We start from the raw sequence: 25,027 nt of genomic DNA, 5'->3' as shown, positions 1-25,027 counted from the left end.
TAATAAAAAGTCTACCAAAAGAAATGACTCTTGGTGAATTAAAACCAAGTCTGGTGTATTAGTTAGGTGAATGTAGAAAACATCAGATTAAATAAGTTGAATTAATGATTATCCTTAGATATTTCTATACTACCAAAAATAGCTACCTATTATTGAGTGTTTACTATGTGCTAAGCCTTATACTGTTTACTTGTATTAATTCACTTAAGCCACACAATTTTGTTTAATAGGTACTGTTATTATTCTTATTTGGCAAGTGAGGAAACTGAGACATAAAGACATTGAATAACTTGGGCAGGGTCCCACAAGCAGTCTCTCTGATTTCCTAAGCTGAACTTTTAACTAAACTGTACAACTGAAGTTTTAAAAGGTTTAAGTTTTCACTTAAAAGAATGAAAACACATTTCTTAATATCTCTGAAATGCTAATTGATACAAAAATATTAAGAGTTTCCCTTTGTCATTTGGCTGCAGATTTGTATTTTATACTTTGCGCATTATAAGACATATCTGAAGGAATGTCTTTATAAATCTGTTTACTCTGCTACTCATTCTTGCCCTCTTTCCTTCTGTGTCTTTGGCTTCTTTCTCTTTATTAACTCTTTCACATCAGCATTTAAACATGCGTGTGACAGACAGTATTGGCTGGCTATGTAAAAATCATTCCCAGCCCCCATCTCCCTTATTGCCTCAAAATAGAGTCAGGAAAATCAGATAATTTCTCAGCTTCTCTTATAGCTAAGAGATTCTGAAAAAACTCTAGAACTGTCTACTTTTAGATTTTTTTTTTTTTATTAAAGAAACAATAAATGACCTAATATTTAAGCATTGTTAGTTGGGTTTTCTGTTACTTGCAACTGAAAACATCTTAATATCATGCATAAGTTTTTCCAAATAAGAAAACAAAAACAAGCAACTGTGTTTTGATTTCACTTGGTACCAGTCAAATTTTTCTTTTCTCTTGCAGCCAAGCTTCTTGAAAGAATTTTCTAAATCTATCTCTCACTCTCTCATCTACCATCTACTTCTGTCTGTAGTCCCCTCTACCATGCTTTAAGCTAGGGTCACCAGGGAGATCTTTTTTTTGATCCTTTGTATACTTTTAAATTCTTATTTTACTTGATCTCTCTGTGCTATTTGATCTACTAACCTTAATCTTGAATACTCTTTTCCATCAGTTTTCATAACACTACATTCTCCTGTAGTGTCTACTTTTTATCTTCTCTTTCTCATTCTACTTTATAGGTTCCTCTTTCTCTACTCAATTTTTAAATATTAGTTCTCAGCACAGATATAATTATCCTAATTTTCCAGGCTTAAAGACTAAGTAACCCTAGATCATGTGATTAGTAAATGGTGCAGCCAACATTAAACCAAAGCCTTTACAATTCATCTTTGGGAATCTCTTCTGATCTTGTGCTTTCCCTGGGCCATGTCATTCAGTCCTGAAGCCTTGATACATATGTTCATCCCTGAGTTGTAGATGCATTTATCATACCCATCCCTGAGTTGTAGACTACACCCATGCAACTGTCTGCTGGATAGCTCTGCTTGACTGTCCCATGGATACCTCAGAGTCATGAAGTCCAGATTGGAACTCATCATTGTCTCTTACATACCTGAAATGAGGATCCTCCTTCTTTGCTTGTGACAGAGACTCAATGATTGGCAGTACCATTCACATAGCTATTTAGGCCAAGATCCTGGATGTCATCCTTGACTCATCCTCCTTCTCCCACTGCTCGTATTCACTATGTCTTGTTCTCCTATCTCTGACACTGCTCTTTACCTACTGCGGTCAGTCCACCCTTATCTCTCCAGTAGGAAAACTCTAACAGACTCTACATCTGTAGCCCTGTATAATTTGAGGTAGACTAATCTTAAATGCAAACCTCATCACGTTACTTCCTGATTTAAATCGTTAGTGACAACTTGTTTTTTGGATAAAAGTTCAAAATCTAACTTGGGAAATAAGGCCCTTCTTGATCTGTTCCCAGCTCCTCCCCCACTCCCACTCTCTGCTCCAGCTGTCTTAAACAATTTGCTACTGCCGTATCCAGTTTGCTCTCTTTTGCCCCTAGGACTTCCCTCATGCTCTTCCTCATGCTGGAATACTCTCTTCTGTAACTCTATCTCGCCCTATAGGTCTTAGCTTAGATATCTCCTCTTGTGGGAAAGCCTTCTGTGATAACCCTTTCCCCTACACAAAGAGCTCTTGTGTGCTTGCAGTGCCTTGAAAGGGCCACACAAGCTCCTGTCTCGGGGCTTTTGAGCATACTACTTCCTCTGCCTCTGTCTCTTTCCTGACCCCGCCCTGTTGCTATTCTTTCCAGAATGTGGTGGTCCTACATTTTCTCTCATCACAGCTAAGAATTTCCTCTGTCTACTTTGGGAAATTTGAATCAATTCTGTTGCATTCTTATGATTTAGAAATTTAGAATTTTGAACAATTGGCTTTTAATTTGTGTCCCTCCCCCCCTTAATTTAAGACTTCAAAAATGAAACAAAAACCTAAGCCTGTTCTTTAACTTTATGCTTCTCCGGGCAAGCTGACATTGCCTATAACTTGAGGATCGATTATGTGCCAGAAGTCAGCTGATACTGTTTGTAAAAAAAAAAAAAAAGCATTTGCAGCTTTCAGCTCCAGCCACTGAACCTGACAAGTTCTGACATCTCTTCTCTTGGCTGCCTCTCACTTCTTATTCTGTTTCCATGGAAATGGACATCAGATCATAGAAACATAGTAAAATACTGGTGGTTAATTGCTCTTGCAGATTTCTGAATTCTCTTTGTTTTGGAGTGATTATTTTAGTGATTCTTACCCACTATGTAGTATGAGGTAGTTAGCCAAAACATCTAAAGCAGTTTCTGGGTTTGAATGCTAGCTGATGTTCTCAAGTGTCACTAACTAGTATCTAAAATGTGCTCCCTTTTTCAAATCTCAGAGAAAATATATTTTAATTTAAGAACTGTAACCTCCTCAGAGAAGAGCACTAGATTTTAAGTGAGGAGACCTGGCCCTAATCCTACACTTGACACTATCTCACTTTGAGTGAGGCTATCGGGATTACTTAGCTCTGGGGCTTATTTACAAAGTGTCCCAGAAAAAATACTGCCTCTCTACCAGTATATTTTAATAGAAAACACAAAAATAAGACATAAAACTAATTTTAGTAAGGAAATCAAATCAAGTTTCTGAATATCTAAAATAGAAACATGCTTTTAATTCTAGCCCTTTATTTTCTCCTTCTATAAAATGATCAGAAAAAGACTTGTCATATGGCTGGGAACGTTAGGTTAAAATTCTCTTTATAATGTATATGTGGTTTCTCAAGACAAATAACAACCTATTTTATGGCAAGGAGATTAAAATTACAGTTGAAAAATTCTATTTATTTTCTATTTAATGAAGAACATTATTACATTGCTTATTTAATATATATTTTATTCACACTCAGGATGTAGGAGCATTTGCTGTAGCCATATACTCCGTAGTAGGATTTTCTCTACCAGGTCAGGATTTTCTTGTAAATCTAAATTTAGAACTTGGAAAGCCAGGTTTTGTTAAATGCAAAAAGGAACTGGCATGTACATATAAAAAGATTAGTATTTGCTCAGCTGCTGCTTCAGCATATAGTGTCTGCTCTATATAAATCCACCTGAGTAATTGGAATTGAATATGAGCAGAATAAATCTCTTTTTTGCATAACTACATATAATATACGTTTATACCAAACCCCTACTTGTTGTTACATGTTTACATACATAAATCATATGTAAGACATTATAAATAAATGGGAAATAATCATATTTTGTACTTTGTAATTGTGGTACATTTTTTTAAATTAAGTTTATTGGAGTAACATTGTTTAATACAATTATATAATTTTCAAGTGTACATTATCATTTGACATCTGTATATTCTATTGTGTGATTACCACCCAAAGCCCAGTTCCCTTCAGCTTCCATAAATTTGATCCCTTTACCCACTTCACCTTCCCCCTACACCCCTATATTTTACCCTCCTTATCCCATCTACCTCCTCGCTCCTCCCCCACCCCCTACTCTCTAATTCATTGTCCATGTCCCTGAGTCTCTGTTTGTCCTGTTCATTTGTTGCTTTTAGGTTTATATCCCACATATAAGTGGTATCATGTGATTTCCACAGGCTCCAGTGCTTTAAGGTACAGTGCTTTAGAGCAAAAATTTATTTTTAAATAAAAAAAATTCTATAGTATTTTAGAATAATTAGTATAATTAGACAATTAGAAAAAATATTCAAGAAAGAGATTATAATGGCTCATCAAAGTTAAGCCACTGTTGACTTTTTGGCATATTTTTTAATTTAAAAAATTCTGCCAGTATATAAAACAAAACCAGGGTAATGCTATATGTGTTGCTTTGTGGCATACTTATTTCATTTAACAGATCATGAACATTTTACCCTGATATTATATATTCTTTAAAAATGCTTTTAATAAATATGTAATACGCTATCTTAAATGATTTCATAATTTATTTAACTTTTAAGTTATTAATAGATATTTAGATTTTTTTCTTACAAATAACTTTGAGCAGGAGCGTGTAGACTTTATCCCTTCAGTCACTGTAGAAAGTGCCTGCATTATCTGGTTTCCTAGGCTAGTATCTCAGTAGTATTTACTTTGGTTTATTCTTGTCCACCACATCCCTTTAATTTTATATCAAAAATACTTCTTGAATTCGTTCTTCAGCTCTGTTCTCACTGTGATTACAGTAGTCTGAGTCTTTATCATCTAACTTGGCATAGTGCAAGTTATGGTTTCTTCTTTCAATGTATCAATCATCTTATGGTCAGCTTGCCTTGCTAAAGCTGGAATATGGTCATATATTCCCTTGTTTTGAAGTCTTTGATGTTTTCCTATTGTCTGCTGCCCGATGTTTAACTCCATAGCCTGGTATTCAAGGGCATTCGTATTTTGGCCCTATCTAAGCCTTTTAACCTCATTTCTCACTTTTCCACTTTCCACATATCCCAGGCAGCCTTTCCTGAACACATTAAGGTGTTCTCACAGCCCTGCATGCAGTTTGTGCCCTTTCATTGCCTAGAATATACTATCTTCTACTCCTTTTAATTCCTCACTGCCTTTTTTTTCAAGACTTCAGCTCACATAGTACATATTCTGTACAGCTCTGCTGTCCAATACAGTAATTACTAGCTACATGAAGCTATTAAAATTTAAAATTCAGTTCCTTAGTCAATTAGCCACATTTTAAGTGCTCAATAGCCACATGTGGCTGGTGGCTATTGTATTGGATAGTACATATTAAAGAACATTTTCATCATTACTGAAACTTATGTTAGATAGCACTGCTATAAAAGCCTTTCTTAAAATAATTGATTTTCTACTCAGAGCTTCCATAATCCTTAAGCTTAACTGTTTTAAAAAGCTCTTCCTTTATTAGTAGGTGAGAGACCAAGCCCTGATCTTTTAATCTGTAACACCTAGAATAGTGTGTAGCATGTAGTTGAATTTCAAGATATGTTGACTGAATGAACAAATGAGTAAGAAAATAACATGAAATTTGAGAAGTCATGAATGATAACAATGTCAGGGTTTTTCAAGTCTAGAGAAGTGCTGGTTCCACTTTGTAAAGTATATGGTTATCAGTTTTACTACTTTAGTTACTCAAAAAGCCTACGATAAATGGCTCTTTTTTTTCTGATTCTTTTTACCATCTAAACTTTGGGGAATTGTCAGTGTTTCTCCTATATAATTTAAACAAGGCCAACATTTACTGAATCTGTGCCACGTATTGTGGACATTAAACAAAAAGTCTAAAGCACTTCCAGTAGATTCCATACTACTGCCTGAGTTTATATTCTACGAGCTGAGAGAGCAGACATTTAGAGTGGCTTAATTTATAGGTGGAATTCTTATTTTCTTAATTTTATCTCACTTTCATAATATTTTTATGAGTTGGAGTAATTTTTTTTTTTCTGTTTTACAAGTAAGAAGCTAAGTAGCTTGCATATAAGGTCATATATATACCTGGGAAGGGACTCTTTCATTGCACCTCAGCTGCCTCGCATGTAATCTCATTTGAATGGTTAATGTATGCATTGCCTCTGGGGTAGCTTTGGTGATTCATGTCTTTTGTAATTGTTCAAGGCCAGAGTATGTTTTGGTTTTGGTTTTCAGAAAAACCAACATCTTGAAAAAATATTAAAGAAAGAAATTATAATGCTCCACGCTTAACATTTTGTGATCCACCTCTGTGACCTGGTACTGTGCCTGGGCAAATGAGATCTAAGCAAATCAGGTTAAAGGAAAAATTATAAATTCTATAAGGAGTAGAATTTCAGAAGCCTTTTGGAGGCACTTAATTACTTTATGACTTGTAATTATCATCTTATGCCACTGGCTTTCTATCTCTATGTCTCTAGCTCTCTAGTTTTCAAAAACTTCCCAAAGGCCAACATCAATATTTTAAAAATCATACATGACAGTGAAGAAAGATAAGACAATAGAGAATACCAAGGGAAAGCTTATCTGAGATGGTGATATTTAAAACATACTTGAATAGAAGGAAGGAGAGCGAGCCATCCAGGTCTTTGGGGGTAAGAACATTCAAAGTGGAGGAGCAAGTACAAAAAGTGAGCAAGGAAGCCAGGGACTAGATCATCTAGGATCTAACAGGCTATGGTAGGATTCTGGATTTTTTTTCCAAATAGGATGAAAGCCACTGGGGGTTTTTGAGCAGTGTAGTGACAAGCTATGATTTTTGTTTTAAAAATTTGGTATGTGTAGAGAATAGAAAGATATGGAGTGGGAAGAAAAGGGCAAGAAGAATGGAAGAAGAGAGACCAATTCAGAGCCTGTTATAATACTCCGATATTATTTTCTCCATTTTTATGTTAGAACACAGAGACCCAAAGAGGTTTAGAAGCTGTTCGGTACTACAAATCCAGTCCATTTTATTAATTCCTGCCATTATATTATACTGCCTGACTCTTATAAATGAGTTTTAAGAATTGCTAGCATTCTATATTATTCCAATATAGCTAATATGTACATAAATTTTAAATAAATGTCTTTCTCAGTTAAATTATTTTCTTAATAAATAGCAACTCAAGAAAGCATGTATTACATAGAATTTGCTAATGAAGCAGAATTCAGTGTATCTGTATGGAGAGTTATGTAGGTAGGATAAGAATATATATATATACATATATATATATATTCCTATTGAAAGGCACTTTAAATTAGAATGTTTTTTTGTTAGAACAGGGTTCTTCTTTATGTAAACATAAACTACCTGATATTTAGCTTCATTATAAAACTGGGTTATAGAAATAATGAAAGGTCAATAATTGAGTTAACATGTGAAAACAAGCACCATTTTTAGTTAACATGATATAGTGAAAAGTACATGAGCTGAAGAAAAGATATGATCTTTGAATGACTTCCTTTGCTCTTTCTGAGCCTGATTTCTTCATGTCCAAATTATTGAAAATATTATGTACTTCATTGGATTGTTATGGTAATTAAATGTGATAATGAATTCAAACTGTCAATGATATCGCTTTGTATATGGGTGTTAGTAAATGTTACATTCTTTCTTATTAAAATCAATATTATCTGTTTGAAAAGGATAGTTCAAGAAAATTTACCATTTACTAATTCATAGCCTAAATTCTTCAAAAGCCTTAGTATTTTTACTCATTTCCTTCCAATCTTAAGGATCATGTCTTTGGAAGAAATGTCAGAGGTACTGGTGGAATTATTTTAGCTTTTAGGATACAAAATTCAGAGATGTATGATAGCTGTCTTTAAATGTATAAAGGTCTGTCATTTGGAACAGGAATTTGTTCTTTATGACTCGAGAGAGCAGAACTGTGATCAGAGGGTGAAAACTACAGGAAAGGTTATTTTGGTTCATTGAAATAAAGACATTTCCAAAAATAGAGTGAATGCTCTATTATTGGGAACTGTGTGCATAGCTACATCAGTTTCCCAGAATATGTCAAGCATTGAAGGTTTTTTGTTTAGTTTGAAGAGTCCTTCAACCTGAGAATCATTAGAATCATTAGAACATAACCTACATGAAAACAGAAATTTTATCTTTCTTGGGCACCACAGTATCCCCATTGCCTAGTACAATTCCTGATATATTTGTTGAATGGGTGAATGAGTCAGTTGTGCTTGAAGGTAATCTGTATACTTCACTCCTCCACTTTGTCTGAAATTCAGTTCTAATTTTTGGTTTATGGTTTGAGTGTTTATTTGAGGCAGGATAAGGGAAACTATGGGGAATTGCTTCTTGGTAAGAAAACAGAGGAGTTAGTGGAAGGTTTCTAAACAGTGGCACTATCGATATTTTGGGCCAGGTGATTCTTGAGGGTGGGGGGCTTTCCTGTACGTTGTAAGATTTTTAGCAGCTCTATGGCTGCTGAATACTCATCAGATGCAGATAGCATTCTTCCCCTTACTCATGACAATGAAATATGTCTCCAGATATTGCCCAATGTCCTTTGGGGAGCAAATTGTCCCTTGTTGAGGACCACTGACTTAGTAAGTAACCCACTGGAACACACCCATGCTAAGAGACAAATCTAGTATTTTGGATTTGAAATTAGAGATAATCATGTCATTTAAGAAAACTCATTATAAATTATTGGTTTTAAGATGAACTGTGTACCAGTATCATGAGATATGTATTGAGGCCTGCATATGGCTTTATAATGAAGAAGTTACCTGTGTAATGCTTCTAGGTTTCTACTTCACTTTGAAACACGAAGTTGATTTTTCAGTGTTAGCTTCTCAGTAAATGAAGGCTTACCGTATTTCTTTGATGGTGGTAGAATTGTTTATGCTGGGTTTTTAGCCCCACATTTCTTTGGCAACCAATATATGTTGTAGTATAGGTATGGAGAGTTCAAAAGCAGGGGACGATGGAAATGGTGGCGTACAATGTCAAAGACAAAGACAGCATGAAGTATAATAGTAGAAAAGCAGCATTAGCAGAAAGCCGAGTAGCTGATCAAAGATTCTAGAAGCTGGAATACTAAGATTTTTAAAAAAGTTATATGTATATATTAAAATTTATATTTTGGTCTTAATCTAGGGGTATGATCATCTTATGACAGACGTGATTTCATAAGTAATTGTGGTATACACCAGTCACTTTGGTAGTCTGTTTTTAGGGCGTACTGAGTTTGTCCTTTTTAACTTTTCATAGGATTTATGTTGATATTTCCTCTTGTTTGAATTTTCTAAATGACAAGTTCTAATAAATCTTTACTTGCATTATATTTTAACTCAGTATATTTTCTTGTCACATCACCCTTTCTTTATAACATATTTTACTGAACTATTCATGATCATGATTTAATTATAAGCTAGGCATTGTTGCATTTTAATATTCAACACTTGCGTACATGTGATGTAGTCATTTTAAAATATAGTAGTCTCACCAGGCATTATTATAAAGAAGCATCTGTCAGCATTTCCATTATAAACCCTAATTTATTTTTAAGGAGTTTCTGACTTGTCTATTTCTAAATTGCTTTGGGCTGAAACCTAGTATAGCAGTTGTCAGCTGAAACCAAGTTTTGTTATATAGGAGGGAAAAATGGAAGCTAGTATTTTTGACTGTTTTGTATCACAATGTTTAAAGCTCTCATATTGTTAGTGGATTCAAGTGCTTTTTACTTGATATTTATTTTCCTTAAACCCAAGTGAGGAAATGGAAACTGATAGCCACTTAAATGGGTTTATTTCTTTTCCTGTGTTGTGCTGTAAAATTTTTGATAGATTTATTTGAAAAGGATTTACCGAGTAGATGCATAAAGTATTATGTTAGAACCATCTTAGAACATACAAGTGTCTTTATAAAGCCTGTAGGAAATCTGATCTAGGCTTACTGTGAACAGAGAAACTTGAAAAAGCATCATTTATAATGAGATTCTGGAGACAGCTCTGGGTTGAGAAAGTAAAAACTGTCTAATGACAGTAAGTTAGGGGTTCTTAGTCTCCTTATTCCTCTTTGAGTGGTGTTACTTTGCAGTAACTAACATGGTTGGTTTCGACCCCCCCACCCCCCTGCTTTTTGTGAGATGTCATTGTTGCTATCACTAGATGTATCTATTATATCATTCTTTCAAATTGTTTTTAAAACCACTGGAAAGTCAAACTTATTACTTATTTATTATCTGATTTCATACCTGAGATTTTGGTATCCTTTTATTAAACTGAATATCTATATAAAAGGTGACCTTTAATTAATGTAGAACTTTATACAAAATTAAAAGCATTAAGGAATTTAAGAATCAGAAATCGAGTTCATTTACTTATACCAGGCACTATATGCAGAAAATGAAATAATGAACAAAACAGGCACAATCCCTACCCTCTTGTATGATCTAGTAAGGGAGTTAGATAATTTGCATGTTAAACAAACACAAAATAAATAGCACTTTATTTATTTTGGTCAAGCTTAGACATACCCTTTTATAAGTGATCTATAACACAGAAACCTACATTTAAGTGTATGAGTGTTTTATATTTAGTGGAACTCAAAGATTAAAACATCGTATCAATTTAACTACATCTGAACTCTTCTTATTTCCACATTCATGGAATCTTTTTGCATGTGTGTGTATGTGTATACATTTTTTTTTTAAATTAGTAATTGCTGTTTTCTAGGAACTCGATTTTTATTTTATTTTATTTTTTTGTATTTGGCCATCTTAGTGTTATTTATTCTAATAGTTTTTCAGCAGAATTTCTGGGGAGGTTGTCTTTTTGTAGTGTTTATAACCTCTTGATTGCTTTAATTTTCTTGTTGCATTGTCTAGCATCACCAGAATTTTTAATAGTAACAGTGACAGGCAGCTTTGTCTCATATATGATATTGATGACAATGTTTCTTCTCTTTCACTATTAAGTATGATATTTGCTGTAGATTTCTATAGATCCTTTTAGTAAGTTAAGGACATTTCCTTTTATTCCAGATTTACAGATTTAATGATTTAGAACAAACAAGATTCTGTTTATATAATGACAGTCTAGGTAATTTGGACAAATACTCCTGCTAAGGACAACTAAAGAAGTTGGATAAAGTATGAAAAACAAATTATTAGAAGCATCTATGAAAAGATGAGAATTAATAGAAATGAGCCCATTCTTTTAAAACTACTTTTGTCCTAAGGGTGTTTATTGATCATAGCTTAGCAGCTTTGAAGCTGAGTTCTGATTTCAGATGCCTCACAAGGCTGAGGGGTATAAGTTAAAACCTGGAGTCTTCCAAGAGTAGTTTGCCCCTTACCCTGAGCTGGAACCACAAAATAGTGAGCTATTAGAATAGAAGTGAACTAATGCTAGCTTAGCCCTCCTAAGAACTTACAGCACTACTTCCATCATCTACTAGATCAGGGAATTTTAAGTCTAGACCTTGGATTAAGACAGTCCTGGATTGGTAGCTCTAAGAGAAGCAAGTGAAAGTTCTCTGTGGAGAAGGATGCTATCATCCAATGCATAGTTTATTTTTTAAATACATTTTTTTTTTAAGTACATTGCCCAACATGCAGGCACAGGTAGTCAGGCATAGAAGAACAAGAGACCCCATGAGAAAGAACTAGCTGATACAACAGACAATAGATATCGACTCAGTGAAGATAAGATACTGGAATTATTAGACATAGACTATAAATAACTAAGCTTCCTATGTTCAAAGAAATAATGCTAAGGATGAAAATTTACCAAGGAACTGGTAACTAGAAAAAATTACCTAGCAAATTTAAAAAAGAACCAAATAGTTCTAAAACTGAAATGTACTATTTAAAATTTAGTCATTAGGTTTAACATCAGATTAGATAAAACTGAAAAGAAAATTAGTGAACCAGAAGATAGGTTAGAAGAAACAGTCCACAATGTAACATGGAATGTTAAAAAATGGAAAATCCAAAGAAGAGGGTAAGAAACATAGACATTCAATGCAAAAAAACTAGAAATCAAGAGAGCCAGTTTGAATTCCAAATTCCATCCTTAGCGTGTATAATAATTTTGACTTAGACATATTACTCTTTATTTTATTTTTATTTTTTGTGCCTCTGGGTTTTATCATCACTTTTAAAATGCATACTGTTAGGTTAACATTAATTTTCACTTATTTAGCTTCGTCCATAGGCTGCTCAACTTTTTTTGTTATAATTTCTCCCTTCTTCCATTTAATTATTTAATGAACGTATTTACTAAATAATATTTGCTAGACCCTAAGGTAGATGCCAGGAATGGAAACAAAGAATACTTTGTTCATGATAAGTTCAAATGCTGTCCAATGGGAGCTTATAACAGGACAGCTGAGAGACTGAATTCCTGGAAATGCCCTGTGCTCCAAAAGCTTATAGTCACATAGTCAGCACTGTGATAACTATCCATTGTTGCAGATAACATTCAGGAATAACACTGCCTTTTTTTAAGCCTTCCTCAGAAAAGAGCAACCCCAGAATTTATTCTGAATTTTATCCACAATCTAGTCAAATTTATGATATAAGAATGGAATTTGGAATTCATGCTGACTCTCCATTTCTAGTTCTTTGTGTTGAAAGGAAGCTGGACCCAGGTTCTAGTTCTGTTACTACTTATGCTGACTTCACTCCACTTCTCCCTCCTTCAGCTTTCTCAATTTCAAAAGTAGGCAATTAGATTAGACTCTGGGCAACTCATTTAACTATTCGATATTTCAGATCCTTCTTTTCAAAAATAGAGACGGTACCTTCTTTATATGCTCTCAAAGCTTTATAGTCATGTGCCGTATAACAGTGTTTCCAATGACACACTGCATATATGGTGGTGGTCCCATAAGATTATAATGGAGCTGAATTTCCTGTAAGAAATGGAAAGATATATGGTTCAAAGGGAATTTTTTTTGTTTTTCTGATGGGATCAATATCTGTGGGGGTTGGCAATAGATTCCCTCTCACTCAAAACATCTCAATTTTGAGTCCAAAGATTATATCCCCATCAGCCAGCCACTGACATGTTTCAGCTCAGAGGAGCCAGTCAGTCCCCCAGTGCTACATATTCAGAGGTGCTGCAGCCCTTCCAGTCTAGGTTGGTGGTCTTCAGAGTACATTGCTGTAAATTCCTTGATGAGAACCCAAGATCCTGTACAAGGACACAGGTCCACAGGAGCTACCTTAGCAAGTATTAAGTGACACTGCCACTTTAGTGAAATCTTTTTATGTAGTATGGAGCTAGCCTGTCCCTATACTTTGGATATGTTTTCAGGTCGTAATGATGTAAAGCATAGAAAAGTTTTATTTCTGCCATCAATTCAATGCCAGAGTGAGTCCTTTGTGCCAGATAGGGTCAGTGGAACCAAAAACATATTTCCAAAATAAAAATATTGAGTCCTCAAGTTCTATGCCATCTCCATATTAAACATTCTTAATTTTTTTAAAAATTAATACCACAAAGTTCCGTAATCTGACCACTGCTCCAACATGCAATAGCCAAAACCACATTGCCATGACAATCGGCTGTGTTCCTGGTACTAATCAACCTAAAATACCAAGAACAGTTGTTCTCAGGATCAGATAGTCCTTGAAATTCTGGGTCTGCTATCTCTTTACTTTATTTAAAGTAATAGGATGACATTCTAACCAACTCCTTGGAACTGTATTATTCTAATTCTTACAGTTGAGTGTAGAACTAAGCAGAGTATTTTTGAGAGGAAGTCAAAGAAATAGCAATCAGAAAGTTTAAAGGAATGAAAAATACATGCCTCGCTATTGTCAGGGTAGGCCATAACTCTGTTTCTCACCTTACCCAGGTTAAGGATGGTATATTAGAAGGTTAATGAAGAAAAAAAACCCCTGTCATTTATTGTAGGGAAGGCTTAGCATCTAGATAAGGAGAATGAAAAAGAAGAAACATAGGAAATTTTTTTCCAAGAGGAAGCGGTGGATATGAAGTGGAAATGAGAAAAATATGTGATCTTTAAGATGGAGAAGCAAAGGAACTTCAGGCTATGTGAGTCAGTCAGCCTTACGTCATATACTGAATTAAAAGGACCTATTTTGTCTTACAAATGATGTTAATAAATATGTTGTCTGAAATTTGTATGTTCTGTGTTTAAACAAGCAGTTTGTAAACCTTCTGACTGCATTTTTGAATAATTGATATTCAGAATATAATTTATCATCTGTGAAGATGTTTGATGTAATCGATTTGCATTAAAACATTCAGGATTATTCTGAGTAAGAAAAACACACAAATACAAAGCACTTATTTTTCTATGAAAAGAAATGTCAAGAAAAGCATTTAAAAATAAAATAAAATGTAATTATATCTTAGAATTCAAAAAATATTTTAAACTGTACAAAGGATAATAGAATTATTTCAAATATTTTAATGTGTATATTATGTTGAAGATCTTATGGAATCTTTTTAATTCTTCAGACATAATAGCTTTTAAGCTTTTGTAAATGAACTCAGACTCCTTTCTTTCAACAGTTTTCTAAGGTCTAAGATATTCCTTTCTCTAATTATTGAGATATTTAATCTGCATTTGTGAAGTTTGGAATTACATTTATTTTTATCCTATTTTCTCCCTTTGTAGTTTGTTTTCTAGTTAGAAGAACTGTTTCTTTTTATTGCTTTTGAGTACTTAGTAGACTCCAATTAACAGAGCCAGTATTGATGTTGGGAAATGAAACCCAGAGCTATCGTTCGAATATTTTAAAAAAGGACATTCTTCTAAACAGGAACCTAGTTACTACTAAATAAGCTATATTTACACACAAATATAGTTTTAAGACTTAATGGAGATCAATAACATTTTTTCAATTTATTCATAGGTATAATACGTATATGAATGTTTCATTACACGGGGGTGGTTTGTTTGTCATTTATATCTCATTAGTTAACCAGATATTCTGTAAATGTATATTATCAAAGTGGGGTAACAATCTAAAATTTTTATATATGCAGAAATGATTTGTGACAAATCTGATATTCCTTTTCTGTATGAAACTTTAGGTAACATCTTTAGAAATCTTGTCATTTAGAAAGTAATATAAATTATTTTTATTGCTATTGGCAATATGTTGAGATTAGGCTCTTTTCTCTCCCTCTCTCTTAAATCTTCCATATTCTCCCTCTTACTCTGTAGGGAGAAGCAAGGGAAGCCCAACAGGATAATTTGAATTATTAGTACTCCCTTAGAAATGGGAGAATGGAAAATTAGCTTCGAAAAGATGAACTGGAGTTCTTCTCTTCCCCCAAGATTAATTGATTAATCCTAATTAACTGGTTAATGTTTTTGAGCTTCATTTTTCCTATTTCTGTTTCCTGGCTGATTGTATATCCTTTGTATTTGCGATGATCTATCAGCTGATATGAAAGATTGGTAATCAATCTGGATTAAAGTAATATTTGTTATTATCCTTTAATTTTTTCACCCAGCTTATCCTTTGTCAATACATATGGGGGAAAGGTGAGGAAATGAATTATCTAAGGAAAAAAGAAATTTATTTTATCCAGTGTTATTTTTATTTCAGCAAAAAGCATTATTTATAGAAAAAGACCATAAAACTATTTTAACTTCCTGAAAATTTTAATTTTTTTCAGTCAGGATAAAGAAAAACAGTAATAAAGATTTGGTAAATATTGTTTTAATTTCGTTCATTTCAGTTTGTTTCCTAAATCTGTTTCTCCCTTAGTGATTCCCATAAACCAAGTTGCTCAGGCCAAAAATCTAGGACACATTCTTGACTTCTTTGTTTACCTTATTCTCTATATACAATCTACCAAAAAGTCCTCTAGACTTTACAAAATATATCTTTAATCTGTTTACTTCCCTTTATCTCTCTACCATCCTGGTACAACCCATCATCATTTATTTAGAATTCTATAAGAGCCTACCAAGAGGTTTCTCTGATTTCATTCTTTAGATACTCGGAGTGATCTTTAAAAATTTAACTGCTTAAAACATCCATGCCAGGCAACCAACTTATTGTTTGCAAAACTTGAAAATAAAGTGAATCAAGTATTCTGTTTTGTTTTGTTTTCCTATGTTGTTAACCACATAGTTGATGAAGGAAATTTTTTCTTTACAGAAGTATTTCAGCTGATAAATAAAGGAATAACAGAATTATATTATCAGCATTTTACAACTCCTAATGAAGTATTATCATCAATCTAAGGCTATGTGATATCTGTCTATGTTTGTATCTATACCTATACCTATACTTCTATCTGTCTGTTTCCTTCCTTCTCTCCTTCACTCTCTCTTCATCTATCTACCTGTCTATCTGTGAGAACACTTTACATCACCTCCTGGTTGGAGTACATTACATCATCAACTGGAGTAGTCTTGCTAGAAATTTGAACTTGAATTTGATTAAACCCCTATATCTAACTACCAATTTATAGGACATATAGGAGACAGAGGAACAGTTTAAAGTAACACTATGAAGATGCAGTCAGGAAATACTGAATATGGAAAATCCTATAGGACGAATAATCCAGTTTTTTAGCAAATCAGTTGCAAAGGAAAAAAGTGAAGGAATGATGATCTATAGATTAAAAAGACTAAGAAAATTATTAATTGGATACTGATTTGAATCAATAAGCTTTTAAAAAAACGATACATGGAAACTTGAACACTGGCAATATAGTTGATGATTTTAATAAATTATTATTGAAACTTTTGGTGTAGTGATGGTAATATTGATAGTGGTTATATTTACAAGAAGAGTCTGTATCTTTTAGAGATTATAAACCAAACTCTATATTTTAGCAAGCTCTACCTAATTTGACCTCTACTTACCTCATCTCTACCATGCTTACTCTTGCTCAAAGTACACTTCTTCCTTTCCTTCAAATACCCCAAGTTTATTCTCATCTTGGGCCCTTCAGCTTGCTGTTCTATCTGGAACCCTCTCTCTCTCAAGATCTTTAGTATCCATTCCCTCTCGATAATCAGGTCTCACTTTAAATGTCACCCCAGAAGAGCTGGCTGTGACAATCATCTCATCTTGTTTTATTTTTATCAGAACCCTTATTATTTGACATTTTCTTATATTTACTTGTTTGTTGATAGTTTCCACCCATTAGAATATAAGTTACATGAGGCTGGTAGTAAGATCTTGACTATCTTATTCACTTCTAAATTCCCAGAACTTTAAAAAAATACCTCGCAAATATGGTTGCTACTCAGTAAATATTTGTTAAGTGAATCAATTAAATGTTTGTGAAGCTGCTGAATTCTAAGAACATTATTTATCTTTTACATTTGAAGTATTAACAATATATACTATTTTTGCTTAGCAAAAGTATTTAAAAATCAGCTGGCATTTTCATTATTAATGTTTTCAAAAGCTCATGTGTGGAAGAATTGTCTCTGTAGCAAAGCTTCAGAAAGATTTTTTTAAATTCACAAAATGTCAAGTTTTCTCTTAGCATTTATTTAAAAATATTTGTATTTTGGGTAATTAATGTCACATCTTTCTAAAAGCTGTTTTTCATATCTAGATAGAGGTTAAGTTTAGTGATATGTGTTTATGTGTGATATGAAAATTCGGCTAACATTTCTTGGCTCATGTGAATAATAATGAAACACTTATAATTATATCTTCCATCAAGAAGGAACTGAGAAATACTTTACAGATAAATACATAGAGGAAATGAGACTATAAAATTATGAGATCTTTACTTTTGGAAAAAAAAAGGAAAATAATATATTTTGTTATAAACAAGCAAACAAAATATACGTGTATATCTCCAAGTAAGTGTTGTCATTCAAAATAATGCTTAGGGAAGTTGTTCATAATGGTTGTTGAATAAAACTACGTGTTTTACTAGTGAAATAATTTTCATCCTAATATTTCTTATATATATATATATATATATATATATATATATATATATATATATATATGATGCAAAGACTAGACTCTCTCTTCCTTGTGTCCTCAGGAAGCACAATGTGGGTCACATTTTGCCATGGCCAAGGTGGTTCCTCTCACTACCCTCTGTATATGGCATATGAGAGTCTTAAATCATGGCCTTTCTGTCAGAAACCTGGCACTCTCTGCTTCTCTTTGTCACCATCTCTTAGTAAGTGCTATAGATCTAGAAACTTCTTTAGATGTGGCTCTTTGCCAAGACACATTTTATTCTAAGTGGAGTTGGTTATTTCTTCTTTTGTTCATTCCTTCACTTATTTCTGTATTCAATACAGATTTTTTGTGGCATGTCACATGGATAACACTACCTTTGAGATTGTAGGGAATAATATAGAGATGAAAATATCATAATACACTTACTTATTCCGTGAATATTGTCTTCGATTATTTCACTTTTAGGACTTCTCTTTTGCAATTGCTTTTATAATGAGTTTTGAAGTTACATGAATGCCACACATTTATATTTCTATCTTAGTTTAGGGGGAGTCAGAGAAAACAAGCCTTTTCTTTATCTCCCAAGGGAAGGAGGAGTGCGAGAACACAATGTCAGTAGGCCCCCAGCTAACCCAGTGCTGGGGCCACACAGAGCCTAATTTTCTACCAAAGGAAGGTGCTGATTTTCCTTGTCATGGTTCTGACCTTGCTCCCATGCTTGTCCTCCAGTGTTTAGAAGTCTTTCAGTTCCCAGAATGTTCCCTTCTTATAGTTTTCTATCGTTTTCACTCGGGAGAAGGCTGCTTCTCTTGTGGTGTCAGGGTCCCAGGGGAGTTTTCATCCTGCAGAATGGTGAGGGGAGATCTCCTTAGTACCTTGCCATTTGGTGTCCCTCTATTGTGCTTAGATCAGGGAGTTTCAGGATCTCTCAAGGAATTGTCTGAGCCCTGGGTGGATATTGAGGTTTCTGTGAACTGTCCCGCTTCCTCCTTGGAAAACACCTGTATGGAGGGAGTTCAGTCTGACTCAGAGGTGGCATCTGGTTCTCAAAGAATCACTGGGTTCCCAAGAGGCAAATCCAATTCAAATGAAAGTGCCTCTGGGGGCAGAACTGGCTCTGGGAGAAGATTTGATTTGGGGTTTTCAGTCTGAAATACTTCACTCAGCTGTTTCACCAACTGGTTTGCGGGAGGCGGGGGGGATCTCTGCTGCTGGTATTCATAGGTATCTGTGCATTTCCAGGGGTAGGACAGCAGAGATATCCTGGGCCTGATTAGGACCCTCATGCTTCTCTCCTGCTGGTAGGTTGAATATGAAGTTTGTATCTAGACAGAGTAGTCAGGATGCTGGCACTAAGTGAACAGGATCTTCCACTCAAGCCAGGTGCTTGTGCAGTGGAGGCTGCATTGGAGGGACTGTGATAATCTTGACTGAACCCAACTTAACCAAGAGAAATAGGCAGGGGTACCTGGCCTGGGTGAGGAAAGGGTGCTGGGTCTCAATTCTATCCTTGGGTGCACAGCAACTCCTCCAGTTTGTTCATTGATGATACTTTATTTAACTATTCTCTCATTAAAGGAGGTTGAAGTTTGAACCACTTTATTTAAAAAATTATTGTGCCAAGCATTTTTTGTATATGAGATAGCACTGTTTTTGGATGTATAATTTGTATATATTAATTAATAAAACATGGATTATGAATGTGCAAACGTGTGTAGGTGCTAAGTGAACCAAATTCTTGTCTTTGTGAATTTGATGTTTTTCTAGGTACCTTTACATTGCACTGTTTTTTGAAAGCTAGTTCTTTTCTTTCTAAAAAAATTTTTAGTGAGAACATTTAAGTTCTGTTCTCTTAGTAAATTTAAGTTATACAATACAGTATTCTCAACTGTGATCACCATGTTCTATAATAGATTCTCATAATGAAATCATCGTATAGCTGAAAATTTGTATCCTTTTAGCAACCTCTCCTTATTTCCCTACATCCTGGCCCCTGGCAACCACTTTTCTACTCTCTGATTCTATGACTTTGGCTTTTTTTTTTTTTTTTTTAAATTCTACATATAAGTGATACCATGCAGTATTTGTCTTCTCTCTGGCTTATTTCGTTTAACATAATGCCCTCAAGGTCTATCCATGTTATGTTGTCACAAATGTAAGGATTTCTTTCTTTCTCATGGATGAATAATATTCCATTGTATGTTTATGCCACCTCTTTATCCATTCATCCATTGACAGGCACTTAGGTTGTTTCCACATCTTAGTTGTGAATGATGCTGCAGTAAACAAGGGAGTACAGATATCACTTTGATATCCTGTTTTCATTTTCTTTGGATACATACATCGAAGTGGGATTGCTGAGTCACATGGTAGTTCTATTTTCAATTTTTTGATGAACCTTCATACTGTTTTCCATAGTGACTGCACCAGTTTATATTCCTACCAACAATGCATGAAAGTTCTCTTTTCTCCACATCCTCTTCAATACTTATCTTGTATCTTGTTGGTAATATCAACAAGACAATATTATCTCTTGTCTTTTTGATGATAGCCATTCTAACAGGTGAAGTGATATCTTATTGTAGTTTTGATTTGCATTTCCCTAACATGAGTGAATGATACTGATTGTTGGCCATTTATATATCTTTGGAAAAATGTCTTTTCAGTTCTTCTGCCTATTTTAAAAATAAGATTTTCTTTATCCCTTAAATTATATAAGTTCTTATCAGATAGATGATTTGCAGATTTTTTTTTTTTCACATTTAGTAGGTTGCCCTTTCATTTTGTTGATTTTTGTTGTTGTGCAGAAGCTTTTTAGTTTGGGGTAGTTTCGCTTGTTTATTTTTTACTTTGTTTCCTTCGCTGTTGATGTTAAACACAGAAAATCATTACCAAGACCAATGTCAAGGAACTTACCTCCTGTCTTTGTCTAGGAGTTTTACAGTTTCAGGTCTACATTCAATTCTTTAATACGTTTTGAGTTGACTTTTTTGTATGGCAGAAGATAGGGGTTCAGTTTCATTCTTTCGCATGTGGTTGTCCATTTGTTTCTAACACCTTTTATTGAAGAGATTATCCTTCCCCCTTGTATATTCTTGGAGAACCAGTCTGAAATTTTTTAAAAACATAACTTATCAAAAAATTTAGTTATTCTATAATTACCCAGTAAGGAATTGGATTGTTGCCACAGATAGTTTTTCAGAGAGAGGACAGAGGCCCAGCATTTTCAAAATACAGGATGAAGGCATCTTATAAAAATCCTCTTTCTATTTTGGAGCATAAGGTATTATACATAGGCCTTTAGGCAAAAATACTACTACCGAATTAGTCATAGCTCAGAAAGTTTCTTATTTAACTAAACTCAAATAGTTTTTAAAATGTGATAGGATCCATGAAATTGAGTATAAAAATAAACTTAAAATGAGTAGTTCTTAAAAGAAAGAAGACACCTTACTTTGGATAGTTGGTTTTTCTTTCAGTTTGATGGCCATTAGTAGACAAGTCAGCTTCTCTTATGGTAATCATGCCTAAAGCACTGCCTAGTGTAGAACCCAGAACCTACAGAGCACCCAATAACTGTCAGTATTGATTTTAAGTGTTTCATATTTCTATGAATGACTGTGTCACTTGACAAATTTCAGTGATTTCAGTTGTTACAAAAAGTAGAGGACATATTTAGGAGTATTGGTGAAAGTTTCATGTACAGAGCTTTGCTGCCACAATTATTTGGCAATTTAAATGCATCCAGATCCAGTTTGTCAGAGTTGTGTTGACCTTGCAAATAGGGACTTCTGTGGTCCACACTGCCAGTGGGTGGAGAGGAGCCCTCCATTACGGCAAGAATAGTCGGGCTCTTATTTTTACAACAAAACATTTTTTCGTTTAAATGTCTGATTTTGGTGCACATGACTTTTTGATTTACAGATTTTTGCTTCTGGGCTTAGGTTATGCTAGGCCAATTATCTGTCACATGCCTAAAAAGATTCCTGCTTCAAAGAACTTCTCTGAGGAGTGTTAACTAGTCATTCCTGAGATTTCTTCATAGCTCACTTATGTAGCTCGTCTTCATAAAATCATTAAAATGTATTCTGAGCTCTCGTGCGTGTGTGCATGCGTGCGTGTGTGTGTGTGTGTGTGTGTGTGTGTGTGTGTGTGTGTGTGTGTAGCTATACCTCTGCTGCTTTTGAGGGGTGATGAAAGAGGAATGGGACAGTGGGGATGGAGGTAACTGTATTGAAAGGGAGTACATTATGTGGAAAGAATGTGGGCTGTGGTGCCAAAAGGTTAGTAGTTGTAGGGCCGGGAGGAGGATGTGGAAGGACTCTTTTGACTTTCTCTATGTTTGTTTGCTTTTTTTTTTTTTTTAAGACACTGATTGGGTTTATATGTACGTGGCTGAAGATACAAAAGTAAATAAAGCTTGTCCTCTGTCCTTAAAGGAGAGACAATGTGGCTCTATTGTTAGTACACATTTCTTTTGATTTTTTGGTTTGTGCCCAAGTTTTAGCTTAAGTTTTCTCAATGCAGGTCTTTCCTGCCTGCTCCTATTCCTATTTTCCCATGTGTCATTGATTGGGGAGTTGAAAGAGAGAGGAGATTTCGATTGATTGATTCAGGCCATTAAAGTTACATTTTATGTCTGAAATCTGCATGTATTTCTTTACTCTGACTCGGTGTCCTGTATATTAATATTTCAGAATTACTGAGAGTATGCTTAATTCAAGGACTTAATTTCTTACATCCAGATAGTTTTGCTCTCTGATGCCAGAGTAGCTTGGTCAGAACTTAAACCTTTAATTTTATTTGTATACTCATAACTAGATTGCTGTTTTAAATACAAGAATCAAACATCAGACTGTATGCCTGTTTCGATGCAATTTTGCAAAAGTATACATTTATCATATCAAATAAAATTATTTCTTCAATTGGAAGAGAAAAAAATTCTCATGTTAAAATGTGACTTGAAATTCATAATCTGATTAACATTTAGTCTAGTTGATGACAAAGATTTTTAAACTGACGGCCATGATATTTGAAATAAAAATGACTTATCTGTACATTGATCCTGAAACTAAGGCAAAGAAAATAAGTTCCAAATAACATATTTATCATTATCATCTTATTTGAGAAGCAGTAGGTTTACTAACTAGAGTTGGTTTCTGTATGGAGCACAGGTTTATGTTGAGTCTTACCATGCATGATCCAATCATTTTTCTTCTAGTTCATGGCATGGCTTATACCTCCTGTTTTGGACAATGTTCTATTGTGTATGTGCCACTGGAGGCAGGGATAGATCAGAGAAAACTGGAGTACAAGTCTTATTGAGTTATAGGTTTTTGGTGTAATTTCTGTTTGAGAAGGATATGGAGGTACTTCGAGTAATATTAGTTTTCAGATTTTGTAGATAGCAAGTTAGGTCTAGGAAGATGGTTTTTATTAAGTTTACAAGTGATGTGCTAATTAGTTTGTTCTTTGTCTTGGTATCCCCATTTCTTGAGGGTAGGAACTTCAGGTTTCTTGTTTACTGCAATATCCTCAGTGTCTAGAGTAGTGCTTGGCACATGTAAATGGTGGTATTAATTTCTGAGTTAGGGTTAAAATCCATAATGATTATATTCTCTGCACCTACTTATTTATACTCTGGCTTTAAGCATGCATATTAATACGTGATCTGTAATAAGATAAATATGAAGATAGATACCTATTCAGGCAAGAACAACTTCTATATAACGTTGCTATATCCACTTGCCCATCAGGGTGCAAGGTTATTGTGAACAAGCCTAGATATAATGACCAATGTGCTTAAATGACAATAAAGGAACAGCTGCTTATTTAATAGTCTTTTAATGAAATGCATAAAATTCAGGTGTTTTTTTTTTATTTCTTTGCAATTTAGTGATCTCAGGTTTCTTAGATGTCTTTTGGGTACTTCTGAAGTAATTATATAGTTTAGGAAGTTGGAAAATGTGAAGTTGAGATGGAAAATAGGTCGTTTTATGTGTTTATTTTTTTCCCCAACCTTTAAACCAATTTCCCACCTATAACTATATCATCTCTATTCTCATATATGTATTTCTTAATCTTACTCTAAATCCTTTGTGTTAAAAGTAGTTATAGGTAAGGCTGCATTATTTAGCTTTGTAGATGACAGATCTACTTAATAGGAACAAGGCACAGGACACTAAAATGTAGAAATTTAATTAATCTATTTAAATGACAGATGTGATTTCCTTTCTGCTCACTTCTTAGCCTATATTTTTAGTCATTTATATATTCTTAAATTGTATTTTAACCACATGTTTTTATGCTTAGTTTTCTTGTCAGTTGGTTGGAAGAATAAACATGATATACTCATTGAGAGAAATTTTAAATTTGGCTTGCATGATATGACAGATAAGCTTCTCTTTAAAATTACTTTTTTCAGTGTAATACTACTATTTAATTACTATTTTAAAAAATCTATGATCTTATTTCCTTTTTGGAAAAAAAACCCTCTATAAAACAGATAAAGGTTGTTTTTATTGTTCCTATTTTGCAGAATAAGTTTTAGGCAAATCATTTAATTTCTTAGATTTAGTTTTTTATCTGTAAAATAAGAACGTTGGGCAAAATAATCTCTAGGGTATCTTCTAGTCCTAAAATTCTTTGTTTATACCATTTTAAGATGAGGAGACAAAGGCACAGAAAAGTTAAGCGTGTTGGCTGAGTTCAACATCTGAATTAATAGTAAAACCCTGATATCTGACTTTCTGATTAATGTGTTTATTGACACTTTCACACAACCCTTATGCCGATTACTAAAACTTTGTTAATTTATTTTCTTGTTGAAAACGTAGTAGTTTATAAAAATTATCCTACAGATATAATCCATTTTATATTTTTTAAAGCTCAAATATATTTCTGTAGTCTCAAATTAAGTCCTTGAAATTTAGTAGATGCTTGTCTTTATTTTAAAAAGAGGAAGTTCTTAGCACCTATATACATAAAGCAATTATTGACTGACATAAAAGAGATCAACAGTAATGCACTCATAGTATGGGACTACAACACCCCATTGACACCAATGGACACATCTTCCAGACAGAAAATCAACAAGGAAACAATGGCCCTAAAACACATCCTAGACCAGATGGATTTA

At 33.9% G+C, this 25,027-nt stretch overlaps 1 protein-coding gene and 1 pseudogene across 9 annotated transcripts in view; one reads left to right on the top strand and one right to left on the bottom strand.

Annotated features, from left to right (window-relative positions):
- Positions 1-25,027, top strand: part of NUBPL (nucleotide binding protein like) — a 274,966-nt gene that overhangs the window by 71,935 nt on the left and 178,004 nt on the right. The gene's annotated exons all lie outside the window — the stretch shown is intronic.
- On the bottom strand, positions 18,545-21,721 carry LOC118614963 (annotated as a pseudogene).

Source organism: Rousettus aegyptiacus, unplaced genomic scaffold, assembly GCF_014176215.1.
Source record: "Rousettus aegyptiacus isolate mRouAeg1 unplaced genomic scaffold, mRouAeg1.p scaffold_m13_p_3, whole genome shotgun sequence".
Lineage (NCBI taxonomy): Eukaryota > Metazoa > Chordata > Mammalia > Chiroptera > Pteropodidae > Rousettus > Rousettus aegyptiacus.
Note: the sequence above shows the minus strand (reverse complement) of the source record. Positions and strands in the feature narration are given on the sequence as shown.